We start from the raw sequence: 16,294 nt of genomic DNA, 5'->3' as shown, positions 1-16,294 counted from the left end.
CGTCCTTACGCCTGTGGAGACGTGTGAGCTGCATGAAGAACAGTGCTAAATCATACGCACCCAGCTACGCTTTACTGCTGGCTTCGCCATTTGCTTTCCTTAATTGGGAAAAAAATACCTGCTCTCCAAGAGTTATAATAACTCTGCTACCCTCACGTTCTGTGACACATAAGCAGGGACACAGCACAGTTATTAAACTTAGATAATTCATTCACTAGAGGCAGTGGGGCCTTTCGTTTTCCAAAAAGGGCAAAAATTATATTTGGCCTGCAGTCTTGCGCCAATTTATTTCCTGCCTGTGAAATCAAATCACTGGTAATACAGCATGCTGAGGGGTAGGGGTAGGCCTAGAGGACGTGGACGCGGCCGAGGACGCGGAGGGCCAAGTCAGGGTGTGGGCACAGGCCAAGCTCCTGATCCAGGTGTGTCGCAGCCGACTGCTGCGCGATTAGGAGAGAGGCACGTTTCTGGCGTCCCCACATTCATCGCCCAATTAATGGGTCCACGCGGGAGACGGTTATTAGAAAATGAGCAGTGTGAGCAGGTCCTGTCCTGGATGGCAGAAAGTGCTTCGAGCAACCTATCGTCTACCCGCAGTTCTGCGCCGTCCACTGCTGCCAATCCGAATCCTCTGTCTGCTGCTCCTCCTTCCTCCCAGCCTCCTCACTCCACTACAATAACACCTGCTCAGGAGCGGGAGCACTCCCAGGAACTGTTCTCGGGCCCCTGCTTAGATTGGGCAGCAGCGGTTCCTCTCCCACCAGAGGAGTTTATCGTCACTGATGCCCAACCATTCGAAAGTTCCCGGGGTCCGGGGGAAGAGGCTGGGGACTTCCGCCAACTGTCTCAACAACTTTCTGTGGGTCAGGAGGACGATGACGATCAGACACAGTTGTCTTGCAGTGAGGTAGTAGTAAGGGCAGTAAGTCCCAGGGAGCAGCGCACAGAGGATTCGGAGGAAGAGCAGCAGGACGATGAGGTGACTGACCCCACCTGGTGTGCAACGCTTACTCAGGAGGACAGGTCTTCAGAGGGGGAGTCAAGGGCATCAGCAGGGCAGGTTGCAAGAGGCAGTGCGGTGTCCAGGGCCAGGGGTAGAGGCAGGGCCAGACCGAATAATCCACCAAGTGTTTCCCAAAGCGCCCCCTCGCGCCATGCCACCCTGCGGAGGCCGAGGTGCTCTAAGGTCTGGCAGTTTTTCACAGAGACGCCTGACGACCGACGAACAGTGGTGTGCAACCTTTGTCGCGCAAAGCTCAGCCGGGGAGCCAACACCAACAGCCTCACCACCACCACCATGCGCAGACATATGATGGCCAAGCACCCCGCAAGGTGGGACAAAGGCCGTTCACCGCCTCCGGTTTGCACCCCTGCCTCTCCCCCTGTGCCCCAACCTGCCACTGAGATGCAACCCCCCTCTCAGGACTCAGGCACTACCGCCTCATGGCCTGCACCCACACCCTCATCTCCGCTGTCCTCGGCCCCATCCAGCAGTGTAGTTCAGCGCACCGTTCAGCCGTCGCTTGCGCAAGTGTTCGAGCGCAAGCGCAAGTACGCCGCCACGCACCCACACGCTCAAACGTTAACCGTCCGCATCGCAAAATTCATCAGCCTTGAGATGCTGCCGTATAGGGTTGTGGAAACGGAGTCCTTCAAAAGTATCATGGAGGCGGCGGCCCCGCGCTACTCAGTTCCCAGTCGCCACTACTTTTCCCGATGTGCCGTCCCAGCCCTGCACGACCACGTCTCCCGCAACATTGTGCGCGCCCTCACCAACGCGGTTACTGCCACGGTCCACTTAACTACGGACACGTGGACAAGCACAGGCGGGCAGGGCCACTACATCTCCCTGACGGCACATTGGGTGAATTTAGTGGAGGCTGGGACAGAGTCAGAGCCTGGGACCGCTCACGTCCTACCCACCCCCAGAATTGCGGGCCCCAGCTCGGTGCTGGTATCTGCGGAGGTGTATGCTTCCTCCACTAAAGCACCCTCCTCCTCCTCCTCCTCCTCTGTCTCACAATCAAGATGTGTTAGCAGCAGCATGTCGCCAGCAGTCGGTGTCGCGCGGTGTGGCAGCACAGCGGTGGGCAAGCGTCAGCAGGCCGTGCTGAAACTACTCAGCTTAGGCGATAAGAGGCACACGGCCCACGAACTGCTGCAGGGTCTGACACAGCAGACCGACCGCTGGCTTGCGCCGCTGAGCCTCCAACCGGGCATGGTCGTGTGTGACAACGGCCGTAACCTGGTGGCGGCTCTGCAGCTCGGCAGCCTCACGCACGTGCCATGCCTGGCCCACGTCTTTAATTTGGTGGTTCAGCGCTTTCTGAAAAGCTACCCACGCTTGTCAGACCTGCTCGTAAAGGCGCGCCGGCTCTGCGCACATTTCCGCAAGTCCCACACGGACGCTGCCACCCTGCGCACCCTGCAACATCACTTTAAGCTGCCAGTGCACCGACTGCTGTGCGACGTGCCCACACGGTGGAACTCTACGCTCCACATGTTGGCCAGGCTCTATGAACAACGTAGAGCTATAGTCGAATACCAACTCCAACATGGGCGGCGCAGTGGGAGTCAGCCTCCTCAATTCCTTTCAGAAGAGTGGGCCTGGTTGGCAGACATCTGCCATGTCCTTGGTAATTTTGAGGAGTCTACCCAGGTGGTGAGCGGCGATGCTACAATCATTAGCGTCACCATTCCTCTGCTATGCATCTTGAGAAATTCCCTGCAAACCATAAAGGCAGCTGCTTTGCGCTCGGAAACGGGGGCGGGGGAAGACAGTATGCCGCTGGATAGTCAGGGCACCCTCCTGTCTATTTCTCAGCGCGTACAGGAGGAGGAGGAGGAGCATGAGGAGGATGAGGAGGAGGGGGAAGAGACAGCTTGGGCCGCTGCTGACGGTACACCGGCTGATTGCCTGTCATCCTTTCAGCGTGTATGGCCTGAGGAGGAGGAGGAGGAGGAGGAGGAGGAGGATCCTGAAAGTGATCTTCCTAGTGAAGACAGCCATGTGTTGCGTACAGGTACCCTGGCACACATGGCTGACTTCATGTTAGGATGCCTTTCTCGTGACCCTCGCGTTGCACGCATTCTGGCCACTACGGATTACTGGGTGTACACACTGCTCGATCCACGGTATAAGGAGAACCAGCCCACTCTGATTCCCGAAGAGGAAAGGGGTTCGAGAGTGTTGCTATACCACAGGACCCTTGCGGACAAGCTGATGGTAAAATTCCCAGCCGACAGCGCTAGTGGCAGAAGGCGCAGTTCCGAGGGCCATGTTGCAGGGGATGTGCGTAGATCGAGCAGCATGTACATCCCAGGCAGTGCAACAGTCTTTAAGGGCCTGGCCAGCTTTATGGCTCCCCACCAAGACTGTGTCACCGCTCCCCAGTCACGGCTGAGTCGGCGGGAGCACTGCAAAAGGATGGTGAGGGAGTACGTAGCGGATCGCACGACCATCCTTGGTGACGCCTCTGCCCCCTACAACTACTGGGTGTCGAAGCTGGACACGTGGCCTGAACTAGCCCTGTATGCCCTTGAGGTGCTTGCTTGTCCTGCGGCTAGCGTGTTGTCGGAGAGGGTGTTTAGTGCGGCTGGGGGAATCATCACAGATAAGCGTAGCCGCTTGTCAACCGACAGTGCCGACAGGCTAACACTCATCAAGATGAACAAAGGCTGGATTTCCCCAGACTTCTGTTCTCCACCAGCGGACAGCAGCGATACGTAAGCAATACGTAGGCTGCACCCGCGGATGGAAGCTACGTTCTCTCTCACCATCCAAAACGGGGACATTTCTGCTTCATCAATCTGTGTCTAATATTCCTCCTCCTCCTCCTCCTGCTCCTCCTCCTGAAACCTCACGTAATCACGCTGAACGGGCAATTTTTCTTAGGGCCACAAGGCTCACTCAAATAATTTTTCAGAACAATTTTTATAAGTTTCAATGCGCTTAAAAGCATTGGAACTTTAACTTGAACCAATTTTTCGTTACACTGGGCTGCCTCCAGGCCTAGTTACCACTTAAGCCACATTAACCAAAGCGATTAATGGGTTTCACCTGCCCTCTTGGCTGGCCATGGCCAATTTTTGGGATGTACATTAGTACTGTTGATACAGCAATTTTTGTGGGCCCTCGCCTACAGTGTAATCAAATTAATTTTTAGCCCACCTGCATTACAGCTGACGTTACCTCAGCTGTGTTGGGCAATGCAATGGGATATTTCTATGTACCGCCTGGTGGCTTCCTGGCACCCACCCAGGCAGTGGGTCCACAGGGAGTTAAACCTACATGTGTCCACTTGTAAAGAACCCCAGTCTGACTGGGGCATGCAGTGTGGGCCGAAGCCCACCTGTATTACGCACGACATTACTACCTCAGCTGTGTTGGGCAATGCAATGGGATATTTTTGTGTACCGCCGGTGGGTTCCAGGGAGCCACCCATGCTGTAGGTGCACACTGAGTTTTTAATACATCTGTACACTTCTAAAGAACCCGTCTGACTGGGGCATGCAGTGTGGGCCGAAGCCCACCTGTATTACGCACGACATTACTACCTCAGCTGTGTTGGGCAATGCAATGGGATATTTCTATGTACCGCCGGTGGCTTCCTGGCACCCACCCAGGCAGTGGGTCCACAGGGAGTTAAACCTACATGTGTCCACTTGTAAAGAACCCCAGTCTGACTGGGGCATGCAGTGTGGGCCGAAACCCACCTGCATTAACCCTTTCCAGTCCACTGTGTGACCTGTGAAGACATTAGGGTTTAAGGCTGTACAGCTCCGTTGTTGGTAGACGTCCGTCGGGGTTCTCTTACTGTATATTGCCAGCCTCTCTGCTGTCGGAGCCTATCCTACGTGTCAGCTCATGCAGTACTGGCTTTAGCCAGCATATAGCGCCGTTGTATAACAGCAGAAAAAGAGTAAGCCCCCTAGGAAAACCATATACAAATTGGATTGGAAAGGGTTAAGCACAACATTACTACCTCAGCTGTGTTGGGCAATGCAATGGGATATTTCTATGTACCGCCGGTGGCTTCCTGGCACCCACCCATGCTGTAGGTGCACACGGAGTTTTTACTACATCTGTACACTTATAAAGAACCCCAGTCAGACTGGGGCATGCAGTGTGGGCCGAAGCCCACCTGCATTAAGCACGACATTACTACCTCAGCTGTGTTGGGCAATGCAATGGGATATTTCTGTGTACCGCCGGTGGGTTCCAGGGAGCCACCCATGCTGTGGGTCGACAGGGACTTCACAATAGGGAGTTGTACCTGCCTGTGTCTATGAATTAAAAAGCCCGGTCTGACTGGGGCATGCAGACACCTTGACAGAATGAATAGTGTGTGGCACATAGGTTCCCCATTGCTATGCCCACGTGTGCAGCTCCTGATGGCGGTGGCACAGGATTCTATTTCTCATTGCTTCTGTACAGCATTGTGGGCTATCGCTCCGCCACTTTTAAAGAGGGTCGCTGCCTAGCCGTGCCAACCTCTGCAGTGTGTGCCTGCGGTCCCTCGTCATGGCAGACGCACTTCTAAATAGACATGAGCGTGGTGTGGCATGAGGGCAGCTGAAGGCTGCGCAGGGACACTTTGGTGTGCGCTGTGGGGGGGAGGGGGGGCGGTTGGGCAGCATGTAACCCAGGAGAAGTGTCAGTGGAGTGTCATGCAGGCAGTGATTGTGCTTTGTTGGAGGTAGTGTGGTGCTTAGCAAAGGTATGCCATGCTAATGAGGGCTTTTCAGAAGTAAAAGTTGTTGGGAGGGGGGGGGCCCACTCTTGCCGGTATTGTGGCTTAATAGTGGGACCTGGGAACTTGAGATGCAGCCCAACATGTAGCCCCTCGCCTGCCCTATCCGTCACTGTGTCATTCCCATCACTTTCCTGAATTGCCCAGATTTTCACACATGAAAACCTTAGCGAGCATCGGCGAAATACAAAAATGTTCTGGTCGCCCATTGACTTCAATGGGGTTCGTTGTTCGAAACGAACCCTCGAGCATCACGGGAAGTTCGTTACGAATAACGAACACCCGAACATTTTGGTGTTCGCTCATCTCTAGTAAATGGACATTACTGACCATTCCTGGTTTTGTTCAGAAAGTTTTCCCTGTGTGTGGACTATTTATTACAACTTCAGGATTCACCGCAGAGGACAGAACGGTGTTGTCACAAGTGACAAAGGACTTTAAGATAACCGCTAGTAACCCTTTCCCTGTGACCTCCCCCGGCAGTAACTTGGTTGGGTCCCGAGCTATCCCCAAGGGAGGAGATGTAGAGCCACCGTGACATAATCACCCTTATCTACCCCACCATCTCCTCAGCTGTGGGCCCGCTGCTCGGACACTGCAATAAGGTCATCCATGCTCCTCTGGTTAATATGCAAATAAGGAAGATGAAACAATACCTCTGCAGCACCACCTATTGGATGGCAGCATTCCTTCGAATCAATGCTTGACCCTTTATACAGGTCTGAAGAGCAATGATTGGGAATTGAAAACCAAGCCAGAATCCATACACAGACAGCTGTTTCGGGGTTTTGCCCCTCATCAGTGTGCAGTAGGATCCTGGTTTGGCTAGTAAGAGGCCTGTGATGTGGGTCAGGGAGGGGTAATAATACAAGACTACAAGTCTGGCTACTAATTGTATCACTACTACTTCTATCTTCTTTATACAGTTGTATACAATCTTTTGTTAGCCATGTCGCGATTTTAGGCTTGAAAGAGGATGACTGTAGTATTTTTCAGCTAGATAACTGGTAGGTCTAGAAAAAATATCTATCCCCATGAGTACTATTTTAATACTCACAAAAGTTCTGGGAACCTCCAAAAACATTTACATGATATATACAAGGGCCGGAGAGCTTGGAGCACTGTCTTCAGGCTCTGTGATATCTGCTATTTAGGGGGAACCCCAGCTACCCGCTCTCCAGCAGGCCCTCCAACTCTGGTTCTTACCAATTCAGCAGAAGCAGTTATGCCTTTTTCTGATTGTTAGGAGAAAAAAAACAAATAACTATAAAATTACTTGTTTTTTGAGTCCAAGCCACTCTGGACTGCTCCTTCTGCCTTCTGGGTAGTATAGTGCAGATATCTGCCACAACTTTTGTCCCTCTCTGGCCAGCCTGAGGCCAGGGATTGGCCAGCTCCAGTCATGTGTTTCACCATGTACATGAACCAGCTCTATGCTACCCGGAAGGAAAAAGAAGCAGTCCAGAAGGTAGGCAGTCAAGGATATATGTGCATAATATTAGCAGCTCTTTTTACCAGCACATTTCAATGCTTTCTTTCCAATGAAATGTTCCAGTAATTAATTCTCTTTCTTGCGTGACATTCCTAACAGATCCCTCATCTATTCCAATTAGTAATGACATGCTTGGAAGCAATTCATTCTTATAACATTTGCAATATTGGCTAAATGGTACCTCTAAACGGCATTTTTCCCACAGGGCAATATTATCATTTCAAGATGGAAGACAAACAATCTCTAACATGACTGTAAAATCAATTTAGATACAATTTGACGCTACTTAATATCAGAACATGTCCTGGAATAAAGCTCAATCTGTGATGTAAGTAATATATTAATGTGGGCACGGAGGCCAACCCAAATGTGATTATGAACAGACATTAGAACAGGACCGGTTTTAGGTGAGGCTTTACTTGTAAATGAGGTTTGTAAGCTATTTTATGGACGATCACATAGAAGATTTGTCTGTTTAGAGTTTTTTTTTTTAGTGCTAGTAGCCATTTATTCTTTGATTAGTCAGTCATATGGCAGCTAGCACAGACCTGGTGTGTGGACTTTATTTTCCTATAGATTTTTTCCTATATATTGTGATTCCCTTGATATTAACCCTCTCCAATCCAATTTTGGATTCAGGGTTTCCTAAAAGGCTTTCTCTTTTTGCTGTTATACAACAGTGCCATCTGCTGGCTAAAGCCAGTGTGCGCGCCAGAGAGGCTCCGACAGCGGAGTGGCTGGCAATAGACGGTAAGAATACCCTGTCAGATGTCTTCTGACATTGGAGCTGTACAAACTTCAATCAGAATGTAAGAAGACGTCAGACAGTGGATTGGAAAGGTTAAACATGTACTGGATACAATAGAGTAGACAATGTAGAGGCAGACCAAGCAGCTGCAATGGAACCCATGGAGAGGGGCTCCAGCTCTGCAAGTTAGAAAAGGTAGTGGAGAGTGGAGAACTAGAAGGCAGTTCTTAACACCTTTCTCTTGTACAAAGATTTGGAAACAGGGGGAACGTAATGTGATTGAATCTCCTATTCTGGGAGTGGTTATTGTAATTCTTTGAACCACTTGGGGGATTGTTAATTATTATCTCAGGGACTTTTCTTTCCCGTTATACACCTGGCTGGGAATGTAAAGGGGCATATTTTATATCTGATTGTGTTTCATCCAGGGCTTTGCTGTCAGTTCAGGGCCCATCAATTCACAGAATGAATACATTTCCAAAAGTGGATCCTTAGAAGGCCTCTCTGTCTAAATATTCGGCTGCAAAAAAAAGAAAGAAAGAAAACCCATTGGATTCCTGCATCTACTAATAAAATGGGGTCTAATTATTATCCAAATCCCAATTATAGACAACACACAATCTAGCTAAACTAATAACACACAAACAGTTGTATCTTTCATGTCTTTTATTGATCATAAAAATAAAAATTCCACAGTGGAGGGAAAACCTAAGTGAACCCTTGAATTTAAGAACCTGTAGATGTCCCTTATGCAGTAATCACTTCTACTAAACATATACTCCTGAGCTCGTTCAGGATTTTCCATTTTGCTTTTTAAGTGATTTTAGCAGAGAGAGTAGAAACAGTCCTGAATTTTCTCAATTTTTCAAAAAATATAATTTGCATAACTATAGTTACTTACTAGAGATGAGCGAACGCGTTCGTCCGAGCTTGATATTCGTGCGAATATTAGGGTGTTCGGGATGTTCGTTATTCGTAACGAACACCATGCGGTGTTCTGGTTACTTTCACTTCCTTCCCTGAGACGTTAGCGCGCTTTTCTGGCCAATTGAAAGACAGGGAAGGCATTACAACTTCCCCCTGTGACGTTCAAGCCCTATACCACCCCCCTGCTGTGAGTGGCTGGGGAGATCAGGTGTCACCCGAACATAAAAGTCGGCCCCTCCCGCGGTTCGCCTCAGATGCGGTGTGAGTTAGATGAGGGACAGTGCTGTTTGTACCGGAGCTGCTGTAGGGAAAGAATTGGTAGTTAGTGTAGGCTTCAAGACCCCCCAAAGGTCCTTATTAGGGCCACTGATAGCTGTGTGTTGGCTGCTGTTAGCAGTGGCAAATTTTTTTTTTCCTCAAAATCGCCTCTGCAGACCGTTGCACCTGGCATTAGGGACAGAAGTGCTGCATAGGCAGGGAGAATGTTAGGAGTGAGTGTAGCCTTCAAGAACCTCAACGGTCCTTTCTAGGGCCATATTTATCCGTGTGCAGTACTGTCCAGGCTGCTGTTAGCTGTGCTGCATTTTTTTTTGCTTCTCAAAATCGCCTCTGCAGACCATTGCACCCTCCATTGATACTGCAGGGAAAGAATTGTATAGGCAGGGCCACAACACAGTTATTATTCATAGAATATACTCAGTGCTGCCTTTTGGTGGAAAAAACTGAAAACAAATCTATTTGTCCAGCCTCTGTCCGTCCTTACGGGCGGTGGACACGTGTGAGCTGCTTGAACAACATTGCTAAATCAGACGCACCCAGCTACGCTTTACTGCTGGCTTCGCCATTTGCTTTCCTTAATTGGGAAAAAAATACCTGCTCTCCAAGAGTTATAATAACTCTGCTACCCTCACGTTCTGTGACACATAAGCAGGGACACAGCACAGTTATTAAACTTCTCATGTTCATTGAATATACGCAGTGCTGCCTTTTGGTGGAAAAAAACTGAAAACAAATCTATTTGTCCAGCCTCTGTCCGTCCTAAGGGCGGTGGACACGTGTGAGCTGCTTGAACAACATTGCTAAATCAGACGCACCCAGCTACGCTTTACTGCTGGCTTCGCCATTTGCTTTCCTTAATTGGGAAAAAAATACCTGCTCTCCAACAGTTATAATAACTCTGCTACCCTCACGTTCTGTGACACATAAGCAGGGACACAGCACAGTTATTAAACTTAGATAATTCATTCACTAGAGGCAGTGGGGCCTTTCGTTTTCCAAAAAGGGCAAAAATTATATTTGGCCTGCAGTCTTGCGCCAATTTATTTCCTGCCTGTGAAATCAAATCACTGGTAATACAGCATGCTGAGGGGTAGGGGTAGGCCTAGAGGACGTGGACGCGGCCGAGGACGCGGAGGGCCAAGTCAGGGTGTGGGCACAGGCCAAGCTCCTGATCCAGGTGTGTCGCAGCCGACTGCTGCGCGATTAGGAGAGAGGCACGTTTCTGGCGTCCCCACATTCATCGCCCAATTAATGGGTCCACGCGGGAGACGGTTATTAGAAAATGAGCAGTGTGAGCAGGTCCTGTCCTGGATGGCAGAAAGTGCTTCGAGCAACCTATCGTCAACACGCAGTTCTGCGCCGTCCACTGCTGCAAATCCGAATCCTCTGTCTGCTGCTCCTCCTTCCTCCCAGCCTCCTCACTCCACTACAATGACACCTGCTCAGGAGCGGGAACACTCCCAGGAACTGTTCTCGGGCCCCTGCTTAGATTGGGCAGCAGCGGTTCCTCTCCCACCAGAGGAGTTTATCGTCACTGATGCCCAACCATTCGAAAGTTCCCGGGGTCCGAGGGAAGAGGCTGGGGACTTCCGCCAACTGTCTCAACAACTTTCTGTGGGTGAGGAGGATGATGACGATCAGACACAGTTGTCTTGCAGTGAGGTAGTAGTAAGGGCAGTAAGTCCAAGGGAGCAGCGCACAGAGGATTCGGAGGAAGAGCAGCAGGACGATGAGGTGACTGACCCCACCTGGTGTGCAACGCTTACTCAGGAGGACAGGTCTTCAGAGGGGGAGTCAAGGGCATCAGCAGGGCAGGTTGCAAGAGGCAGTGCGGTGGCCAGGGCCAGGGGTAGAGGCAGGGCCAGACCGAATAATCCACCAAGTGTTTCCCAAAGCGCCCCCTCGCGCCATGCCACCCTGCAGAGGCCGAGGTGCTCTAAGGTCTGGCAGTTTTTCACAGAGACGCCTGACGACCGACGAACAGTGGTGTGCAACCTTTGTTGCGCAAAGCTCAGCCGGGGAGCCAACACCAACAGCCTCACCACCACCACCATGCGCAGACATATGATGGCCAAGCACCCCACAAGGTGGGACGAAGGCCGTTCACCGCCTCCGGTTTGCACCCCTGCCTCTCCCCCTGTGCCCCAACCTGCCACTGAGATGCAACCCCCCTCCCAGGACACAGGCACTACCGCCTCATGGCCTGCACCCACACCCTCATCTCCGCTGTCCTCGGCCCCATCCAGCAGTGTAGTTCAGCGCACCGTTCAGCCGTCGCTTGCGCAAGTGTTCGAGCGCAAGCGCAAGTACGCCGCCACGCACCCGCACGCTCAAACGTTAACCGTCCGCATAGCAAAATTCATCAGCCTTGAGATGCTGCCGTATAGGGTTGTGGAAACTGAGTCCTTCAAAAGTATCATGGAGGCGGCGGCCCCGCGCTACTCAGTTCCCAGTCGCCACTACTTTTCCCGATGTGCCGTCCCAGCCCTGCACGACCACGTCTCCCGCAACATTGTGCGCGCCCTCACCAACGCGGTTACTGCCACGGTCCACTTAACTACGGACACGTGGACAAGCACAGGCGGGCAGGGCCACTACATCTCCCTGACGGCACATTGGGTGAATTTAGTGGAGGCTGGGACAGAGTCAGAGCCTGGGACCGCTCACGTCCTACCCACCCCCAGAATTGCGGGCCCCAGCTCGGTGCTGGTATCTGCGGAGGTGTATGCTTCCTCCACTAAAGCACCCTCCTCCTCCTCCTCCTCTGTCTCGCAATCAAGATGTGTTAGCAGCAGCATGTCGCCAGCAGTCGGTGTCGCGCGGTGTGGCAGCACAGCGGTGGGCAAGCGTCAGCAGGCCGTGCTGAAACTACTCAGCTTAGGCGATAAGAGGCACACGGCCCACGAACTGCTGCAGGGTCTGACACAGCAGACCGACCGCTGGCTTGCGCCGCTGAGCCTCCAACCGGGCATGGTCGTGTGTGACAACGGCCGTAACCTGGTGGCGGCTCTGCAGCTTGGCAGCCTCACGCACGTGCCATGCCTGGCCCACGTCTTTAATTTGGTGGTTCAGCGGTTTCTGAAAAGCTACCCACGCTTGTCAGACCTGCTCGTAAAGGCGCGCCGGCTCTGCGCACATTTCCGCAAGTCCCACACGGACGCTGCCACCCTGCGCACCCTGCAACATCACTTTAAGCTGCCAGTGCACCGACTGCTGTGCGACGTGCCCACACGGTGGAACTCTACGCTCCACATGTTGGCCAGGCTCTATGAACAACGTAGAGCTATAGTCGAATACCAACTCCAACATGGGCGGCGCAGTGGGAGTCAGCCTCCTCAATTCCTTTCAGAAGAGTGGGCCTGGTTGGCAGACATCTGCCATGTCCTTGGAAATTTTGAGGAGTCTACCCAGGTGGTGAGCGGCGATGCTACAATCATTAGCGTCACCATTCCTCTGCTATGCATCTTGAGAAATTCCCTGCAAACCATAAAGGCAGCTGCTTTGCGCTCGGAAACGGGGGCGGGGGAAGACAGTATGCCGCTGGATAGTCAGGGCACCCTCCTGTCTATTTCTCAGCGCGTACAGGAGGAGGAGGAGGAGCATGAGGAGGATGAGGAGGAGGGGGAAGAGACAGCTTGGGCCGCTGCTGACGGTACACCGGCTGATTGCCTGTCATCCTTTCAGCGTGTATGGCCTGAGGAGGAGGAGGAGGAGGAGGAGGAGGAGGATCCTGAAAGTGATCTTCCTAGTGAAGACAGCCATGTGTTGCGTACAGGTACCCTGGCACACATGGCTGACTTCATGTTAGGATGCCTTTCTCGTGACCCTCGCGTTGCACGCATTCTGGCCACTACGGATTACTGGGTGTACACACTGCTCGATCCACGGTATAAGGAGTACCTGCCCACTCTGATTCCCGAAGAGGAAAGGGGTTCGAGAGTGTTGCTATACCACAGGACCCTTGCGGACAAGCTGATGGTAAAATTCCCAGCCGACAGCGCTAGTGGCAGAAGGCGCAGTACCGAGGGCAAGGTAGCAGGGGATGTGCGTAGATCGAGCAGCATGTACATCCCAGGCAGTGCAACAGTCTTTAAGGGCCTGGCCAGCTTTATGGCTCCCCACCAAGACTGTGTCACCGCTCCCCAGTCACGGCTGAGTCGGCGGGAGCACTGTAAAAGGATGGTGAGGGAGTACGTAGCGGATCGCACGACCATCCTTGGTGACGCCTCTGCCCCCTACAACTACTGGGTGTCGAAGCTGGACATGTGGCCTGAACTAGCGCTGTATGCCCTGGAGGTGCTTGCTTGTCCTGCGGCTAGCGTGTTGTCGGAGAGGGTGTTTAGTGCGGCTGGGGGAATCATCACAGATAAGCGTAGCCGCTTGTCAACCGACAGTGCCGACAGGCTAACACTCATCAAGATGAACAAAGGCTGGATTTCCCCAGACTTCTGTTCTCCACCAGCGGACAGCAGCAATACGTAAGCAATACGTAGGCTGCACCCGCGGATGGAAGCTACGTTCTCTCTCACCATCCAAAACGGGGACATTTCTGCTTCATCAATCTGTGTCTAATATTCCTCCTCCTCCTCCTCCTGCTCCTCCTCCTGAAACCTCACGTAATCACGCTGAACGGGCAATTTTTCTTAGGGCCACAAGGCTCACTCAAATAATTTTTCAGAACAATTTTTATAAGTTTCAATGCGCTTAAAAGCATTGGAACTTTAACTTGAACCAATTTTTCGTTACACTGGGCTGCCTCCAGGCCTAGTTACCACTTAAGCCACATTAACCAAAGCGATTAATGGGTTTCACCTGCCCTCTTGGCTGGCCATGGCCAATTTTTGGGATGTACATTAGTACTGTTGATACAGCAATTTTTGTGGGCCCTCGCCTACAGTGTAATCAAATTAATTTTTAGGCCACCTGCATTACAGCTGACGTTACCTCAGCTGTGTTGGGCAATGCAATGGGATATTTTTATGTACCGCCGGTGGGTTCCAGGGAGCCACCCATGCTGTAGGTGCACATTGAGTTTTTAATACATCTGTACACTTCTAAAGAACCCGTCTGACTGGGGCATGCAGTGTGGGCCGAAGCCCACCTGTATTACGCACGACATTACTACCTCAGCTGTGTTGGGCAATGCAATGGGATATTTCTATGTACCGCCGGTGGCTTCCTGGCACCCACCCAGGCAGTGGGTCCACAGGGAGTTTAACCTACATGTGTCCACTTGTAAAGAACCCCAGTCTGACTGGGGCATGCAGTGTGGGCCGAAACCCACCTGCATTAACCCTTTCCAGTCCACTGTGTGACCTGTGAAGACATTAGGGTTTAAGGCTGTACAGCTCCGTTGTTGGTAGACGTCCGTCGGGGTTCTCTTACTGTATATTGCCAGCCTCTCTGCTGTCGGAGCCTATCCTACGTGTCAGCTCATGCAGTACTGGCTTTAGCCAGCATATAGCGCCGTTGTATAACAGCAGAAAAAGAGTAAGCCCCCTAGGAAAACCATATACAAATTGGATTGGAAAGGGTTAAGCACAACATTACTACCTCAGCTGTGTTGGGCAATGCAATGGGATATTTCTATGTACCGCCGGTGGCTTCCTGGCACCCACCCATGCTGTAGGTGCACACGGAGTTTTTACTACATCTGTACACTTATAAAGAACCCCAGTCAGACTGGGGCATGCAGTGTGGGCCGAAGCCCACCTGCATTAAGCACGACATTACTACCTCAGCTGTGTTGGGCAATGCAATGGGATATTTCTGTGTACCGCCGGTGGGTTCCAGGGAGCCACCCATGCTGTGGGTCGACAGGGACTTCACAATAGGGAGTTGTACCTGCCTGTGTCTATGAATTAAAAAGCCCGGTCTGACTGGGGCATGCAGACACCTTGACAGAATGAATAGTGTGTGGCACATAGGTTCCCCATTGCTATGCCCACGTGTGCAGCTCCTGATGGCGGTGGCACAGGATTCTATTTCTCATTGCTTCTGTACAGCATTGTGGGCTATCGACCCGCCCCTTTTAAAGAGGGTCGCTGCCTAGCCGTGCCAACCCTCTGCAGTGTGTGCCTGCGGTTCCTCCTCATGGCAGACGCACTTCTAAATAGACATGAGGCTGGTGTGGCATGAGGGCAGCTGAAGGCTGCGCAGGGACAGTTTGGTGTGTGCTGTGGGGGGGAGGGGGGGCGGTTGGTCAGCATGTAACCCAGGAGAAGTGTCAGTGGAGTGTCATGCAGGCGGTGATTGTGCTTTGTTGTAGCTAGTGTGGTGCTTAGCAAAGGTATGCCATGCTAATGAGGGCTTTTCAGAAGTAAAAGTTGTTGGGAGGGGGGGGGGCCCACTCTTGCCGGTATTGTGGCTTAATAGTGGGACCTGTGAACTTGAGATGCAGCCCAACATGTAGCCCCTTGCCTGCCCTATCCGTTTCTGTGTCATTCCCATCACTTTGTTGAATTGCCCAGATTTTCACACATGAAAACCTTAGCGAGCATCGGCGAAATACAAAAATGCTCTGGTCGCCCATTGACTTCAATGGGGTTCGTTGTTCGAAACGAACCCTCGAGCATCGCGGGAAGTTCGTTCCGAATAACGAGCACCCGAACATTTTGGTGTTCGCTCATCTCTAATAGTTACTTACCTTATCTTAAACCACTGAATATCAATTGTTATCTTGCTTTAACCCCAGAAACACCATTGAAAAGCTACTGAAAGGACAAATAAACTGTGGCAAAATACTTTAGTTGTTGCCGTATGCCAACCGCAATCAGGAAGTGGAATCGGGGGTGACATCTCTACGTCAGCTGGGTCCACATGACCGCCCCTTGGCCACTGTTGAATGTCTTTTTCCTGTCACTGCAGAAAGTCTTTTAGGTGTCATCTTTTTTGGAAATCCCTCTGGGTCTCCTGTCATTGCAGAGGTTCCCTTGGGTGTTGTCAGACAGGAATACCTTCATGTTTCCTATAAGTGCAGATGTTCCTTTGGGTGTCATCTGTCTGGAATCCCTCAGTGTTTTATGTTACCTTCTTCTTTTTCCTGCTTCAATATCTCCTGTGGTGTGTAGATTGATTGGTCAACAGGGAGGTGTT

Source organism: Eleutherodactylus coqui, chromosome 2 (assembly GCF_035609145.1).
Source record: "Eleutherodactylus coqui strain aEleCoq1 chromosome 2, aEleCoq1.hap1, whole genome shotgun sequence".
Taxonomy (NCBI): Eukaryota; Metazoa; Chordata; class Amphibia; order Anura; family Eleutherodactylidae; genus Eleutherodactylus; species Eleutherodactylus coqui.
The sequence above is the reverse complement of the archived record's forward strand: the minus strand, read 5'-3'. Positions refer to the sequence as shown.